This window comes from Mustela erminea, chromosome 1 (genome assembly GCF_009829155.1).
Source record: "Mustela erminea isolate mMusErm1 chromosome 1, mMusErm1.Pri, whole genome shotgun sequence".
In the NCBI taxonomy this organism is placed as follows: Eukaryota; Metazoa; Chordata; class Mammalia; order Carnivora; family Mustelidae; genus Mustela; species Mustela erminea.
The window spans coordinates 60161317-60177379 of record NC_045614.1 but is presented as its reverse complement, the minus strand read 5'-3'; the positions used below and the strand labels follow the sequence as shown (position 1 = coordinate 60177379).

At 41.3% G+C, this 16063-nt stretch overlaps 1 protein-coding gene, 1 long non-coding RNA gene and 1 pseudogene across 4 annotated transcripts in view; 1 reads left to right on the top strand and 2 right to left on the bottom strand.

Moving 5' to 3' along the window:
• Positions 1–16063, bottom strand: part of LOC116590568 — a 221664-nt gene that overhangs the window by 109421 nt on the left and 96180 nt on the right. The gene's annotated exons all lie outside the window — the stretch shown is intronic.
• Positions 1–16063, bottom strand: part of ALDH1L1 (aldehyde dehydrogenase 1 family member L1) — a 137428-nt gene that overhangs the window by 104649 nt on the left and 16716 nt on the right. The gene's annotated exons all lie outside the window — the stretch shown is intronic.
• LOC116590518 lies at positions 12943–13912 on the top strand (annotated as a pseudogene).

The window sequence follows — 16063 nt, the reverse complement described above, 5'->3', positions numbered from 1 at the left end:
AGGTTCATCAGTCATAACAAATGTATCACTTTGGAGGAGGAAATTGATAACAGGGGATGTTTTGTGTGGCAAGAGGCACTGGGTATATAAGAAATCTCTGTACCTGCCCCTTAATTTTGCTGTGAACTTAAAACTTCTCTAAAAAATAAATTCTTAATTTCAAAAAAAGAGATATTAGTAAAACAAACAAACAAACAAACAAACTTTTATCTTTTTTTTTTCATTGCATGCAATCCTTCCAGAATTGACTTTTGTCTATGACACAGAAGTCCAGAAATGTTTTTCTAGTACCATATATGGATAAATCTGTCTCTGGACCTGTGTTCTTTTCCATTGTCAGTTTGTCTATCTTTTGTGTTTATTATAGCTTACAAATTTTGTTATAATGGTAAAAGATATGTAACATAGAACTCACCATTTTAATCATTTTTATTTTTTTATTTATTTGAGGGAGAGAGAGAGAGAGAGCATGAGAAGGGGGAGGGTCAAAGGGAGAAGCCTCCCTGCTGAGCAGGGAGTCCAATGCAGGACTCGATCCTGGGACTCCAGGATCATGACTTGAGCTGAAGGCAACCGCTTAACCAACTGAGCCACCCAGGAGCCCCCATTTTAATCACTTCTAAATGTGCAGTTCAGACTTTTTTTTTTTTTACATTCACAGTATTGTGTAAGTATCACAACTATTTCATCACTCCAAACAGAAACTCTATATTTATTAAGAAATAAGTTCCCATTCCCAACTACTACAAGTAGCCCCTATTAACCTCTAATCTACTTTTTGTTTCTGTAAATTTGACTATTCTTGGTATCACATATAAGTGGAATCATACAATTTTTGTATTTTGTATCTGGCTTAGTCCATCTAGCATAATGTCTTCAAGCTTTAAACATGTTGTAGTATGTATCAGAACTTTATTCCTTTTTATGAAAGAATTTTATTTATCTATTTCTGTGTGTACATGTGCATGCATGTCTATATACATCCATTCATCTGTTCCTGCACACAGGGCCAGTTCTACCTCTTGGCTATAGTGAATAATGCTGCAGTGAATATTGATATACAAGTATCTGTTTGAATTCAGGAAACAACAGATGTTGGCAAGGATGTGGAGAAGGGAGAATCCTCTTACACTGTTGGTAGGACAGCAAACTGGTGCAGCCTCTCTGGAAAAGCAGAGAGGCTCCTCAAAAAGTTGAAAATAGAACTACTCTATGACGTAGCAATGCATTAGTAGGTGTTTATCCAAAGGATACAAACATAGTGATTTGAAGGGGTATATGCACCCCAACGTTTATAACAGCAAAGCCCACAATTGCCAACACACACACACACACACACACACACACACACACACACAATGGACTATTACTCAGCCATCAAAAAGAATGAAATCTTGAGGGGAGACAAGATGGCGGGGAAGTAGGAGGAGGTGCCCTTTCAACCTGTACCCTAAAGTGAGCTGATTACCTTCTAAAGAACTCTGATCACCCACAAAATCAGCCTAAGATCAGAATTATACATGTCTGGATCTCTACCAGAGCAGAAGATGCCAGTGGGCAGGTAAAGCGAAGTGGGAAAGTCAGACTGATATTGGAAGATAAACAAAAGGGGGAGGGAGCCACCAGAGGCGATCCATTGGAAAGTAATATCCCAATACGAGAGTGCCCTGCATCTGGGGACAAGCATTAACTCGGGAGACTGGTAGAAAGCACTCAAAAAGAGCAAAGGATCACTGGGGGGGGGGCAATCATGGGAATCAGGGCATTAGGGACAGGAGCTTAAGTCCCCAGACCCAGGACAGCCACTCCTGGTGCAGAGCCAGAGAGAGTGTGGTGGAGAATCCAGGTCTTGGTCCCTGAGCCACCAGCGCACCTGAGAGCGTGTGGGGCCCGGCTCCCATGAGGAGCTGCGAGCCTTGCCAGCCAACAGAAGTACAACTTTTTTGCAGTCCCCACGCGAGTGCCCTGCCGTGCTATCAGAGTCCGAGTCACGCCTCACGCCCTCCCCTGAGAGAGGTGCGTACAGGCGCCAGCCCAGTGCTCTCGGACCCGGGAAAACCAGGTACTCCCAGCCAGGGCCAGTGGGAAAATCTCAGTGTGCAATCACTGCTTGGAACCTTTCTGGCAGTCTGGAGCTGCCCAGACAGCCGCCTCTGCTGTGGTTTTGGGTACAAGCAAAAAATCCTGTGTCCCCAGGGACCGCGACTCGGAACCTGTTCTGCCAGTGGCCAAGGGGGTTTATTTGAGCTCTGCAGCCAGACTGAGGTTTCTGAGAGGGAGGTCAGGGTGCAGTTTGATTTCCTCTAAACCTACAAAAACCATCAAAAGCGGTCAAGGTGAGAGAGAAAAAAAGTGAAACAACAAAAGTGAAACAACATAAAAACATCCAGAGAACAAAAGCCTGAAAAAACCAGTTTCCTCAGAGCCCGCCCCCGTCTTAACTCAGAGAACATCATTGACTGAAAACCCATAAGGCAGGCCCCTCCCCCAGAAAACCAACCAGGGGAAAAAAAAAAAAAAAGACTACAAGAGAACCACCACCACTACTTCATAGGACAACTTTTATTTTTAATTCGTTCCCACTATTCTGGCTAATTTTTTTAATAGATAATTTTTTAACCTATTTACCATCACAGTGAGATATACAGTACATCAAATTCCATAATAATCTTCTAAACTGAACTTTTTGATATATACACCTGTGTTTTCCTTTTGCATTTCTATTTCTTAAATTTCTTTTTTTTTTAATTTTAGTTTAGTTTAGTCTAGTTTATTCCTTTTTTATTTTTATTTTCTAATATTCATATAAAGTTTAACTTCAAGGTAATCCCCTTTCCCCAATCAATGCTAGCCCTATAGGTAAACCAATTTTTACTCCCCCTTTATCTTAGGAAAGTTGAGTCCTTTCACAAAGATATCAAGATACATCCAGGAAGAATCAAAACAACCTTCCTCACCCACACTGAGAATTTATAACAACTCTCCCATCTTTTTCTTCCACCAGTGTTTCTGTGGTTTTGTGTTTGTCCTGATAGTATATAAATCTTACACTTGGGGTTCTTTTTGACTAGGTTCTTCCTTTATTTGCATATATATATAATTTTTTCTCTTATCATATACTTTTATCAGTCTTTTTGTTTGTCTGTTTCTGTTTGTCTACTTCATAAATCTTACCTTGGGGCCATTTGGGCTGAACCTTCTCTTTGATCTTCCCTTTCTTTCCTGTCTCTCTCTCTTTTTCTTTTTCTTTTCTTTTTTCTCTCGTTTGGGTGGGGAACCCTGATTGCTCAGAAGCATTCCAGGGTGCACCTTGACTGCACCACGGTTGATACATCCAGCTACATCCGTTCCGCCATCTCTCACCAAAATGACTAGGAGGAGGAATGCCCAACAGAAGAAAAATACAGAGGATGGGCCTTCTGCAACAGAGCTAATGGCTATCAGCATAGACAATATGTTGGAAAGAGAATTCAGGATAACAATTATGCAGGGAATAGCTAGGTTGGAGAAAGCCATGAATGACCAAATGGAATTGATTAGGGCAGAACTGAAAGCGACCAGAGATCATGTTTTCAATGTTAGGGAAGAGCTGAAAGCTACCAGGGATGAGGTTAACAATGCTCTCAATAAGTTCCAATCTAATCTAAATTCCCTCAAGCTAGGGTAACTGAGAAAGAAGATAGAATTAGGGATCTGGAGGACAAACGGAGAGAAAGGATCAGTAGGAAGCTTGGAACAAACAGCTTAGAAGCCATGAAAACAGAATCAGGAAAATAAATGATGCCATGAAAGTTCCAACGTCAGAATTATTGGAATCCCTGAAGGGGAGGAGAAAGAAAGAAGTCTAGAAGATATAGTGGAACAAGTTCTTCATGAAAATTTTCCCAATCTCATGAATGGAACCAGTGTTCATGTACTAGAGGGCAAATAGTCTCCACCCAAGATTATAGATTCCAGAAAAACATCAAGGCACCTGATAGCCAAATTGAGGACTCATAATTGTAGATATAATCTCTTGAAAGCTGCTAAAACAAAGAGGCTCCTTACTTACAGAGGAAAGCCCATCAGAATAACGTCAGACCTGTCCACAGAGACCTGGCAAGCCAGAAAGGGCTGGCAAGATATATTCAGGGCACTAAATGAGAAGAACATGCAACCAAGAATACTTTATCCAGCAAGACTGACATTCAAAACGGATGGAGAGATAAAGCGTTTCCAAGACCGGCAAGGCTTAAAATACTATGCAACCACCAAACAACACTGGAGGAAATATTGAGGGGGGTTCTATAAAAGAGGAAAAATCCTAAGAATAGTATTGAACAGAAATATAGAGACAATCTACAGAAAGAAAGACATCAAAGGTAACACGATGTAAATAAAAATGTATCTCTCAATAATCACTCTCAATGTGAATGGCCTAAATGTGCCCATAAAATGGCACGGGGTTGCAGATTAGATAAAATGACAGGACCCATCCATATGTTTTCTACAAGAGACCCATTTTGAACCTAAAGATACACCCAGACTGAAAGTGAAGGGATGGAGAAGCATCTTTCATGCCAATGGGCCTCAAAGAAGGCCGGGGTAGTGATTCTCATATCAGACAAATTAGATTTTAAGCTAAAGACTGTAGTCAGAGATACAAGGACACTACATCATTCTTAAAGGGACTATCCACCAAGATGATCTAACAATTGTAAATATCTATGCCCCCAATATGGGAGCAGCCGATTACATAAGAAAACTGTTAATCAAGATAAAGAGTCATATTGATATGAATACACTAATAGTAGGAGATCTTAACATGCCTCTCTCAGAAATAGACAGATCGTCAAAGCAGAAAATCAATAAAGAAACAAGAGCATTGAATGACACATTGGACCAGATAGACCTCATAGATATATACAGAACATTCCACCCTAAAACAACAGAATACTCATTCTTCTTAGTGCACATGGAACCTTCTCCAGAACAGACCACATACTGGGTCACAAATCAGGACTCAACCGATACCAAAAGACTGAGATTATTCCCTGCACATTCTCAGATCACAAGGCTTTGAAACTGGAGCTCACTCACAAGGAAAAGTTCAGAAGGAACTCAAACACCTGGAAGCTAAAGACCACCTTGCTTAAGAATGCTTGGATCAACCAGGAGATCAAAGAAGAACTGAAACAATTCATGGAAACCAATGAGAATGAAGACACTTCTGTCCAAAACCTATGGGATACAGCAAAGGTGGTACTAAGGGGGAAATACATAGCCATCCAAGCCTCCCTCAAAAAAATTGAAAAATCCAGAATACACCAGCTGTCTCTACACCTTAAAGAACTGGAGAATCGACAACAAATCAAACCAAATCCACACATAAGAAGGGAAATAATCAAGATTGGAGCTGAGATTGATGAGGTAGAAACCAGAGATACAGTAGAATGTATCAATGAAACTAGAAGCTGGTTTTTTGAAAGAATCAATAAGATTGATAAACCATTGGGCACACTAATCCAAAAGAAAAGAGAGAAAGCTCAAATACATAAAATTATGAATGAAAAGGGAGATATCACAACGAACACCAAGGAAGTAGAAACAATCATCAGAAGTTATTATCAACAGTTATATGCCAATAAGCTAAGCAACCTAGATGAAATGGATGCATTCCTAGAAAACTATAAACTCCCAAAATTGAACCAGGAAGAAACTGACAACCTGAATAGACCAATATCTAGTAACGAGATTGAAGCAGTGATCAAAAACCTCCCAAAAAACAAGAGCCCAGGACCTGATGGATTCCCTGGGGAATTCTACCAAATTTCAAAGAAGAAATAAACCCTATTCTCCTGTAAGCTGTTTCAAAAAATTGAAAGCAGAAGGCAAACTTCCAGACTCTTTCTATGAAGCCAGCATTACCCTGATCCCCAAACCAGGCAAAGACCCTTCCAAAAGGAGAAATTTCAGACCAATATCATTGATGAATATGTATGCTAAGACTTTCTCAACACTATCCTAGCAAACAGGATCCAACAGCACATTAAAAAGATTATCCACCATGACCAGGTGGGATTCATCCCTGGTCTACAAGATGATTCAACATTTGCAAATCAATCAATGTGAAGAACAAATTAATAAGAGAAGAGAGAAGAACCACATGGTCCTCTCAATTGATGCAGAAAAAAGCATTTGACAAAATCCAGCATCCGTTCCTGATTAAAATGCTTCAAAGTATAGGGATAGAGGGAACATTCCTCAACTTCATCAAATCTATCTATGAAAGACCCACAGCAAATATCATCCTCAATGGGAAAAAGCTTGCAGCCTTCCTGTTGAGATCAGGAAAACGACAAGGATGCCCACTCTCTCCACTCTTGTTCAACATAGTATTAGAAGTCCCAGCAACAGCAGTCAGACAACAAAGAGAAATAAAAAGTATCCAAATTGGTAATGAAGAAGTCAAACCCTCTCTCTTTGCAGATGACATAATTCTTTATATGGAAAACCCAAAAGACTCCACCCCCAAACTACTAGAACTCATACAACAATTCAGCAACATGGCAGGATACAAAGTCAATATACAGAAATCAGTGGCTTTCTTATACACTAATAATGAAAATACAGAAAGGGAAATTAGAGAATCGATTCCATTTACTATAGCACCAAGAACCATAAGATACCTGGGAATAAACCTAACCAAAGAGGTAAAGGATCTGTACTCGAGGAACTATAGAACACTCATGAAAGAAACTGAAGAAGACACAAAAAGATGGAAGACCATTCCATGCTCTTGGATTGGAAGAATAAACATTTTTAAAATGTCTATACTGCCTACAGCAATCTATACTTTTAATGCCATTCCGATCAAAATTCCACCGGTATTCTTCAAAGAGCTGGAACAAATAATCCAAATATTTGTATGAAATCAGAAGAGACCCCAAATTGCTAAGGAAATGTTGAAAAACAAAAATAAAATGAGGGGCATCACATTACCTGATTTCAAGCTTTACTACAAAGCTGTGATCACCAACACAGCATGGTACTGGCATAAAAACAGACACATAGACCAGTGGAACAGAGTAGAGAGCCAAGATATAGACCCTCAACTCTATGGGCAAATAATCTTTGACAAACAGGAAAAAATATACAGTGGAAAAAAGACAGTCTCTTCAAGAAATGGTGCTGGGAAAACTGGGCAGCTATATGTAGAAGAATGAAACTGGACCATTCTCTTACACCGTACACAAAGATAAACTCGAAATGGATAAAAGACCTCAATGTGAGACAGGAATCCATCAGAATACTAGAGGAGAACATAGGCAGTAATCTCTTCGATATCAGCCACAGCAACTTCTTTCAAGATATGTTTCCAAAGGCAAAGGAAACAAAAGCGAAAATGAACTTTTGGACTTCATCAAAATCAAAAGCTTCTGCACAGCAAAGGAAACGGTCAAGAAAACAAAGAGGCAACCCATGGAATGGGAGAAGATATTTGCAAATGACAGTACAGACAAAGGTTGATATCCAGGATCTATAAAGAACTCCTCAAACTCAACACACACAAAACAGACAATCATATCAAAAAATGGGCAGAAGATATGAACAGACACTTCTCCAATGAAGACATACAAATGGCTAACAGACACATGAAAAAATGTTCATCATCACTAGCCCTCAGGGAGATTCAAATTAAAACCACATTGAGATACCACCTTACACCAGTTAGAATGGCCAAAATTAACAAGACAGTAAACAACATGTGTTGGAGAGGATGTGGAGAAAGGGGAACCCTCCTACATTCCCATGTTGGTGGGAATGCAAATTGGTGCAGCCTCTTTGGAGAACAGTGTGGAGATTCCTCAAGAAATTAAAAATAGAGCTTCCCTATGACCCTGCAATTGCACTCCTGGGTATTTACCCCAACAATACAGATGCAGTGAAAAGAAAGGCCATCTGTACCCCAATGTTTGTGGCAGCAATGGCCATGGTCGCCAAACTGTGGAAAGAACCAAGATGCCCTTCAACGGATGAATAAATAAGGAAGATGTGGTCCATATACACTATGGAATATTATGCCTCCATCAGAAAGGATGAATACCCAACTTTTGTAGCAACATAGACAGAACTGGGAGAGATTATTAAGTCAAGCAGAGAGAGTCAATTATCCTATGGTTTCACTTATTTGTGGAGCATAACAAATAGCACGGCAGACAAAGGAAGATGGAGAGGAGAAGGGGGTTGAGGGAAATTGGAAGGGGAGGTGAACCATGAGAGACCATGGACTCTGAAAAACAATCTGAGGGTTTTGAACGGGCAGAGGGTGCGAGGTTGGGGGAACCAGGTGGTGGGTATTATAGAGAGCACGGACTGCATGGAGCACTGGGTGTGGTGCAAAAACAATGAATACTGTTACACTGAAAAAAATAAATAAATTTTTAAAAAAAGAATGAAATCTTGCCATTAGCAACAACATGGAAACATGGATGGAACTAGAGGGTATTGTGCTAAGCAAAGTAACTCAGTCAAAGAAAGACAAATACGTATGATTTCACTCATATGTGGAATATAAGAAACAAAACAGATGAACGTGGGGAAGGGAAAGAAAAATATATAAAATGAAAACAAGAGAGGGATGCAAACCATAAGAGACTCTTAACTACAGGGAACAAACTGAGGGTTGCTGGAGGGAGTTGGCTGGGGAGATGGGGTAACTGGGTGATGGGCATTAAGGAGGGCACTTGATGCAATGAGCACTGGTGTTGTATGCAACTGATAATCACTCAATTCTACCTCTGAAACTAATACTACAATGTATGTTAATTAAATTGAATTGAAATACAAAATTTTAAAATGGTAAAAATTTCAAAATAAAAAAATGAAAACAATTATCTGTTTGAATATCTGTTTCGTGAAACGATTAAAAATGGAGAAGACTTGAATGGACATTTCTCCAATGAAGATATACAAAAGGTCAACAAGTACATAAAAAAATATTCAACCTTATTAGTCAATAAGGAAAAGCCAAGCAAAACTATAGTAAAATTGATATTTCACACCTACTTTGGCTCATCTATAATATTTTAATAAGGGAAAAGAAGTGTTGGCAAAGATGTGGAGAATTAACACTATTATACATTGCTGGTAAGATATAAAATGATGCAGGCACTGTGGAAAACAGTTTGGCAATCTTCAAAAACCTAAACATAGGTTTTTCCAGTGGTAGGAATTCTTTATAAATTTGAATATTAATATCCTATCACATATGTAATTTGCAAAAATTTTCTCCCACTCTGAAAGTGGTCTTTTCATTTTCTGGATAATGTCCTTTGCTGCACAGAAGTTTTTAATTTGGGTGAAGTCAAATTTACCTATTTCTCCTTTGTGGCTTTTGGTATATATCTAAAATTCCAGTGCCAAATATAACATCATGAAGATTTGCCCCTCTCTTTGCTTCTAGGGTTTTATGATTTTAGTTTTTACATTTAGGTGATTGATCAATTTTAAGTTAGTTTTTGTACATGCTGTCTGCTAGGGATACCACATCATTCTTTTACATGTGGAAGTCCAGTTGCCCCAACAATATTTATTGAAGGCACTAATCTTTCCCCACTTAGTGAATTTGTTAAAAACCAATTGGTCAGACATGTATGGGTTTATTTCTGTACTCCCACTTGCAACCATTTATCAGGATAATGCTATTAAAAAAATATATATATATTTGTTTGCCAGAGAGAGAGATGGAGGGAGGGAGAGGACAAGCATGATGAGGGGAGCAGCAAGCAGAGGGAAAAGCAGGCTCCCCACCAAGCAGGGAGCCCGATGTCATATTTGATTCCAGGACCCTGGGATCATAACCCAAGCCAAAGGCAAACACTTAACAACTGAGCCACCCAGGTACCCCTGGATCATGCTCTTTTGACTACTGTAGCTTTGTAGTAAGTTTTGAAATCAGAAAGTGAATTTTCAAAAAAAGAAAAAAAAAAGAAAGAAAAAGAAAAGAAAAGGAAAGGAAAGGAAGAAAGAAAGAAAGTTAGTTCTTCAAATGTATTCTTTTTCAAGACTGCTTTGACTTGTTAGGGTCTCTTGCAATTACACGGGAGTTTTAGGATTGGCTTTTCTATTTCTGCCTAAAAGACTCTTGAAAATTTGATAAGGATTGTGTTGTGTCTGTAGACAACTTCGAGTAGTACTATCAAAAGATTAAAGCTTCTTACCCATGAAGACAGCATGTCTTTATTTATTTGAGTCTTGTCTAATTTCTTCAGAAATGCTTAAGATTTTCATTGTACAAGACTTTCGCTTTTTTAGTTAAACTATTTCCTAGACATTTCATACTTTTTTTAAAAAGTTTTTAAATTCCAGTTAGTTAACATAAAGTGTAATATTAATTTCAGGAGTAAAATTTAGTGATTCATTGCTTTCAGGCAATGCCCAGTGCTGCTAGAGGAAGCAAGACTGTGGAAGAGTAGGAGACTTTGTTTCATCTGGTCCACTGAATTTAGCTAGATAACTATCAAATCATTCTGAACACCCATGAATTCAACCTGAGATGTAAGAATATAATATCTGGAACTCTACCAGTAGAAAAGTGACCACTTTTTGCAAGGTAGGAGAGTCGGAGAAGTGATTCTGAGGGGATATATCAGAAGGTAATTGGCAGAGGGTGGGGTGAGTCTTAGTAAGCTGGCTACTGGAAAGTGACATAGCCCTGGAGGGCAAAATCAGCACCCTTAGAAAATCTGCTGCAGTTGAGGGATATCCCTGCATGAAAAGTGCTTCAGGTGGTGAAACAGGGCAGAACTCTAGGTGGGACAGTCTGGTCTCAGGATCTCTGAAGTCACAAGAAGAATGGGGGTGCCGAGGCAGTAGAGTTCTCAATCAGTGGAGTGGGGAAACTATTTACAGTCAGCGAGCCCGGGAGGGAAGTCTCAGCTCGGTTCACCATAAACCATGAGCCATGGCACCATCAGGTGACTGCTCTCTGTTGTGGGAACCCTGCAAACACGGGAATGTGGGGACCCTCCTCCTTCCCCTGGGAGGGCTGCAGCATGTCCACACACGACTGGGGAACAACTGTCAGTGCCAGAGCTCTGCAAAACACAAGAAAGTAGTGACACCACCCCCCCTGCCTTCCTCCAGGAGGGCTGAAGTGGGTGCAGGCATGATCCCAAGACCACTCCCCATGCCAGGCCCCTACAAAGTGCAGAAGCCTGGGACCCTCTGCCTTCTCCTGGGAGGATCAATGTGGGTATGCACCCCAGGAGTCAGCTGAGTTTAGCCATACAAAAGTGAAGGCCACTTATCCCTGAGGGTTTACTAAAGAGAGGGGACCACGATCTTTTAGCTCTGGGACTAGAGGATCAAGACAAAGCTATTTTTATCTTGATCCTCTAAAGTAGCACAGAAAGCCTTCAGGAAACAAAAGCTACACAGAGCAACTAAAAACAGCTTAACACTGACCCTGGCCCCCTGGCAAGGGGTTGTGAAACTCCACCCAGTCAAAGACACCTGAAACTCATCACAGCAGGCCCCTCCCCCAGAAGGTCCAGAAGACCAACTGAAAGAACAGATGAACAGCAACTTACGGACCACACAGGACTGTAAAACTCCAGCACTAGGGGAAAATAGTATATAGAATTTGAGGGGTTTTCCCTCATGATTCATTTATCTTTCCATTGAAATTTTTTCATTTCTTTTTTTTTTCTTTTTCCCTTTTCAACTAGCCTTTTATTTTATCAATTCTTTGTTTTTTAAGTGTTTTTATAAACCTCCATTTTTGAAATTTACATTTTATACATATATTTTTCATTTTTGGCTTCCCTTCACTCTATTCAATTTTATTTTTGTATATATATAAGTTTTACTTTCTTCACCATTTTGGGATTTAGTGTCTTCTAACACAGAGACCAAAACACACTCAGAACAAAGGAGATCACCCTGTTTTGTCCACCCTGTGAGATTATATTCTCTCTTCACCCCACCTTTTTTTCTTTCTCTCTTTTTTTTTTTTCATTTTCTTCATCTTTTCCTTTTCTTTCCGGCTTTCTGACCTCTTTGGATTTGTCTAGTGTGTATTTTGCTTAGGTCGTGGTTGATTGTTTGATAGTACTCATTCAAACATACATTTTTCTCTGGGCAAAATGACTAGAAGGAGTAATTCACAACAAAAGAAGAACAAGAGGCAATATTCTCTGACACAGATCTAATCGATAGGGATATAAGTAAAATGCCACAGATGGAAATCAGATAACAATTACAAAGTTACTATCTGGGCTTGAAAAAAAGGCATAAAAGATACTAGAGAATCTTTTAGTGCAGAAATGAGATCTAATCAGACTGAAAAAAATGCCATAACTGAGATGTGTCTAAATTGAAAGCTCTAGTAGGTAGGGTAAATGAGGGAGAAGAGAGAGTAAGTGACTTAGAAGGCAAGTTGATGGAAAGGAAGGAAGCTGAGGAAAAGAAAAAAAACAACCAATGGACCATCAGGGCAGGCTTCAAAAAATCAGCAATGCCATACAATGAAACCTGTACAGGAATTACTGGGATGCCTGAGGGAGAAGACAGAGAGAACCAGAAGGTATATTTGAGCAAATCATAGCTGAGAACTTCCCTAATCTGGGTAAGGAAACAGGTATTCATATCCAAGAGGTAGAGAGAAACCCTCACAAAATCAATAAAAATAGATCAACACCCCAGCATGTAATAGTGAAGCTTCCAAATTTTAGAAATGAAGAGAAACCCTGAGAGCAGCTCAAGACAAGAGGTTCCTAACCTACAGGTGTAGGAACATTAGACTGGCAGCAGACCTATCCACAAAGGCCTGCCAGGCCAGAAAGGGCTGGCATGATATATTCAGGGTATTAAATTAGGAAAACATTTAGGCAAGAAAAATTTATCCAGCAAGGCTGTCCTTCAGAATGGAAGGAGAGGACGGCGGGTTCTCCCAGCAGCGCGCGGCCGCTCTCCTCCACTCTGGGATGATCGGCCAGAAGACCCTCTACTCCTTTTTCTCTCTGACCCATGCCGGGAAGCGACGTGCCCACAGTTTGGAGCCAGCCAACCTGGGGACTGGCATGGTGACGGTGGCTGAGGAGAGCGGGGATGCGGCAGTCAGTCCCCCCAAGAAGGCCCGGGCTGGGCAGGAGGACCCCGGCATGCTGCCCTCCTCGCCACTGAGCCCCGAGCAGTTGATCCGTATCCAGAGGAACAAGGCCGCCGCCCTGCTTGGACTCGCCACGCCCAACGTTCTGTAGGGTTTCGGTGAGAGTTGGAAGAAGCTGTTCAGTGCGGAGTTGGGGAAACCATATTTAATCAAGCTAATGGGATTTGTCGCGGAAGAAAGAAAACATTACACTGTTTATTCATCCCTACACCAAGTCTTCACGTGAACCCATATGTGTGACATAAGACAGGTGAAGGTTGTTATCCTGGGACAGGATCCGTATCATGGACCCAACCAAGCCCATGGGCTCTGCTTTAGTGTTGAAAGACCCATTCCACTGCTACCCAGTTTGGAGAACACTTATAAAGAGCTGTCTACAGACATAGAGAGTTTCGTTCATCCAGGTCACGGAGATTTATCCGGGTGGGCCAAGCAAGGTGTTCTCTTACTCAATGCTGTCCTCACAATCCAGGCACATCAGGCTAATTCTCATTAGGAGAGAGAGGTTGGGAGCAGTTCACTGATGCGGTGGTATCCTGGCTAAATCAGAACTCCAGTGGCCTGCTCTTTTTGCTCTGGGGCTCTTAGGCTCAGAAGAAAAGCAGTGCCATTGACAGGAAACGCCACCACGTGCTGCAGACAGCCCACCCCTCCCCGTTGTCGGTGTACAGAGGGTTCTTTGGATGTAGACATTTCTCTAAAACCAAAGAGTTGCTGCAGAAGTCTGGCAAGGAGCCCATCAAATGGAAGGACCTGTGACCCTGACTTAGAGGGCTGTCTCTGGGCAGTTTTTTGGAAGCTATCAAAGTATTTGCCAGGAGTGACAGCATGACCCAGACAGAAGCCTCCAGGGCTCTCCCCTGGCTGGGAGTGTATGGCTGTCTTTGCAACATGGCTTTGGCCTAAAAACTGCTGTCACGGTGTTTGGGAGAGGGTGGGGGGCCAAATACAGAGAAAACTAATGTCACCTTATGGTAGAAGGGGACAGGAGACAGAAGCACCTCTTGGTACAGTCTGCTGCTATTTGTTTTTACCTTGCGGGTTAGACGTTAGGTTAAAGGTGTCAGGTTTGTTTATCTAGAAAGCACCCCCCCATGCCCTGCCTGGCATTCCAGTTCTTGGCCAAGTACATCTGTTCCCTCCATCCTTTCCTGAGCCCTCAGGCCCCCCCCTCCTTGAAGGAAGCAGGACAGTTTGCAAGTGCCTAGAAATTGGAGAATGCTGTGTGAGTCTTCACAGATAGGCAGAGGGAAATGAGCTGGGGCTTATTTTCATAGTTAATCCTCTGGGTGTTTCTAGGGGTGAGCAGTGGAAATTGAAGAAAGGGGGAATTAAAAAAAAATTTTTTTAAGCGAGGAAATGCTTTTCTCCTAGGTTTTTAAGGCAGCACAGACTGCCAAAGGCTGTTTTCTATGGACTGAAATCACGTGGAGATTTTTTTTTCCCCTGCAGCCCTGTGAATTTTGCTGCTTTAGAAATATGCAGATATATATATATATAAATTTCCTGTTGGGGAGACAATCTTCATTAGGTCTGCACCTCTATCCTAGATTCTGTTGGAGATGCTGTTGATATGTTAGCTGGGGAAAGAGTTAACCCTGACTGAGTTTGGGAATAAATGATCGTTGAAGTTTCAAAAAAAAAAAAAAAATGGAAGGAGAGGTAAAGAGCCTCCAGGACTGATGGAAACTGAAAGAATATGTGACCATCAAGCCAGCTCTGCAGGAAATATTAAGGGGTACCCTGTAAGCAAAGAGAGAATCCAAGAGTAACATACACCAGAAAGAAACAGAGACAATCTACAGAAACAGCAACTTTACAGGTAATACAATGGCACTAAATTCACATCTTTCAATAGTTACTCTGAAATGCAAATGGGCTAAATTCTCCAATCAAAAGTCACAGGGTATCAGACTGGATTTAAAAAAGCAAGACCAGGGCGCCTGGGTGGCTCAGTGGGTCAAAGCCTCTGCTTTCAGCTCAGGTCATGACCCCAGGGTCCTGGGATCGAGCCCAGCATCAGGCCTTCTGCTCAGCAGGGAACCTGCTTCCCTTCCTCTCTTTCTGCCTGCCTCTCTGCCTACTTGTGATCTCTGTCTGTCAAATAAATAAATAAAATCTTGTCAGCGTGGCCTCAGGTCCCGCAGGGTCACAGAAGGATCGGGGGTGTCTGAGTGTCGCAGAGCTTGCGGGTATTGGAACGGGAAAGCCGGCTACAGAGACAGAGCCGACAGTAAGCTCACAGCTCGGGGTTACCTTGAACCGGTCGCAGGCTCAGTGAGCTCGGAGCGGGGCCGGAGGTCAGGCAGATGGGAGTAACAGGGCGCTGTTCTCTGAGGGTGCACTGAGGAGTGGGGCCCTGGGCGCTCGGCTCCTCCAGGCCGGAGACCAGGAGGCCGCCATTTGTATTCCCATCCTCCGGAACTCTACGGAAAGCGCTCAGGGAACAAAAGCTTCTGAAAGCAAACCCGAGCGGATTACTCACACCGGCCCCAGGTAAGGGCGGTCCAATTCCGCCTGGGGCAAAGACACTTGAGAATCACTACAACAGGCCCCTCCCCCAGAAGATCAACAAGAAATCCAGCCGAGACCAAGCTCACCTACCAAGGAGTGCGGTTTCAATACCAAGGAGAGCAGCAGAATTCCAGAGGAGGAGAAAGCAAAGCACAGAACTCATGGCTTTTTCCCTGTGATTTTTTTAGTCTTGCAGTTAATTTAATTTTTTTCTTTTTCATTTTTTGTTTTTTTTCTCGCCTTCTGGTAAAATTTTTTTTTTAACTTTTACCTTTTTCTTTTTTAACGTTTTTTAACTAGTTTATCTAATATATATATTTTTTATTTTTTTATATTTTTCTTTATTTGCTTTCTTTTTAAAAAATTCTTTTCTTTTCTTTTTTCTTTTTTTTTCTT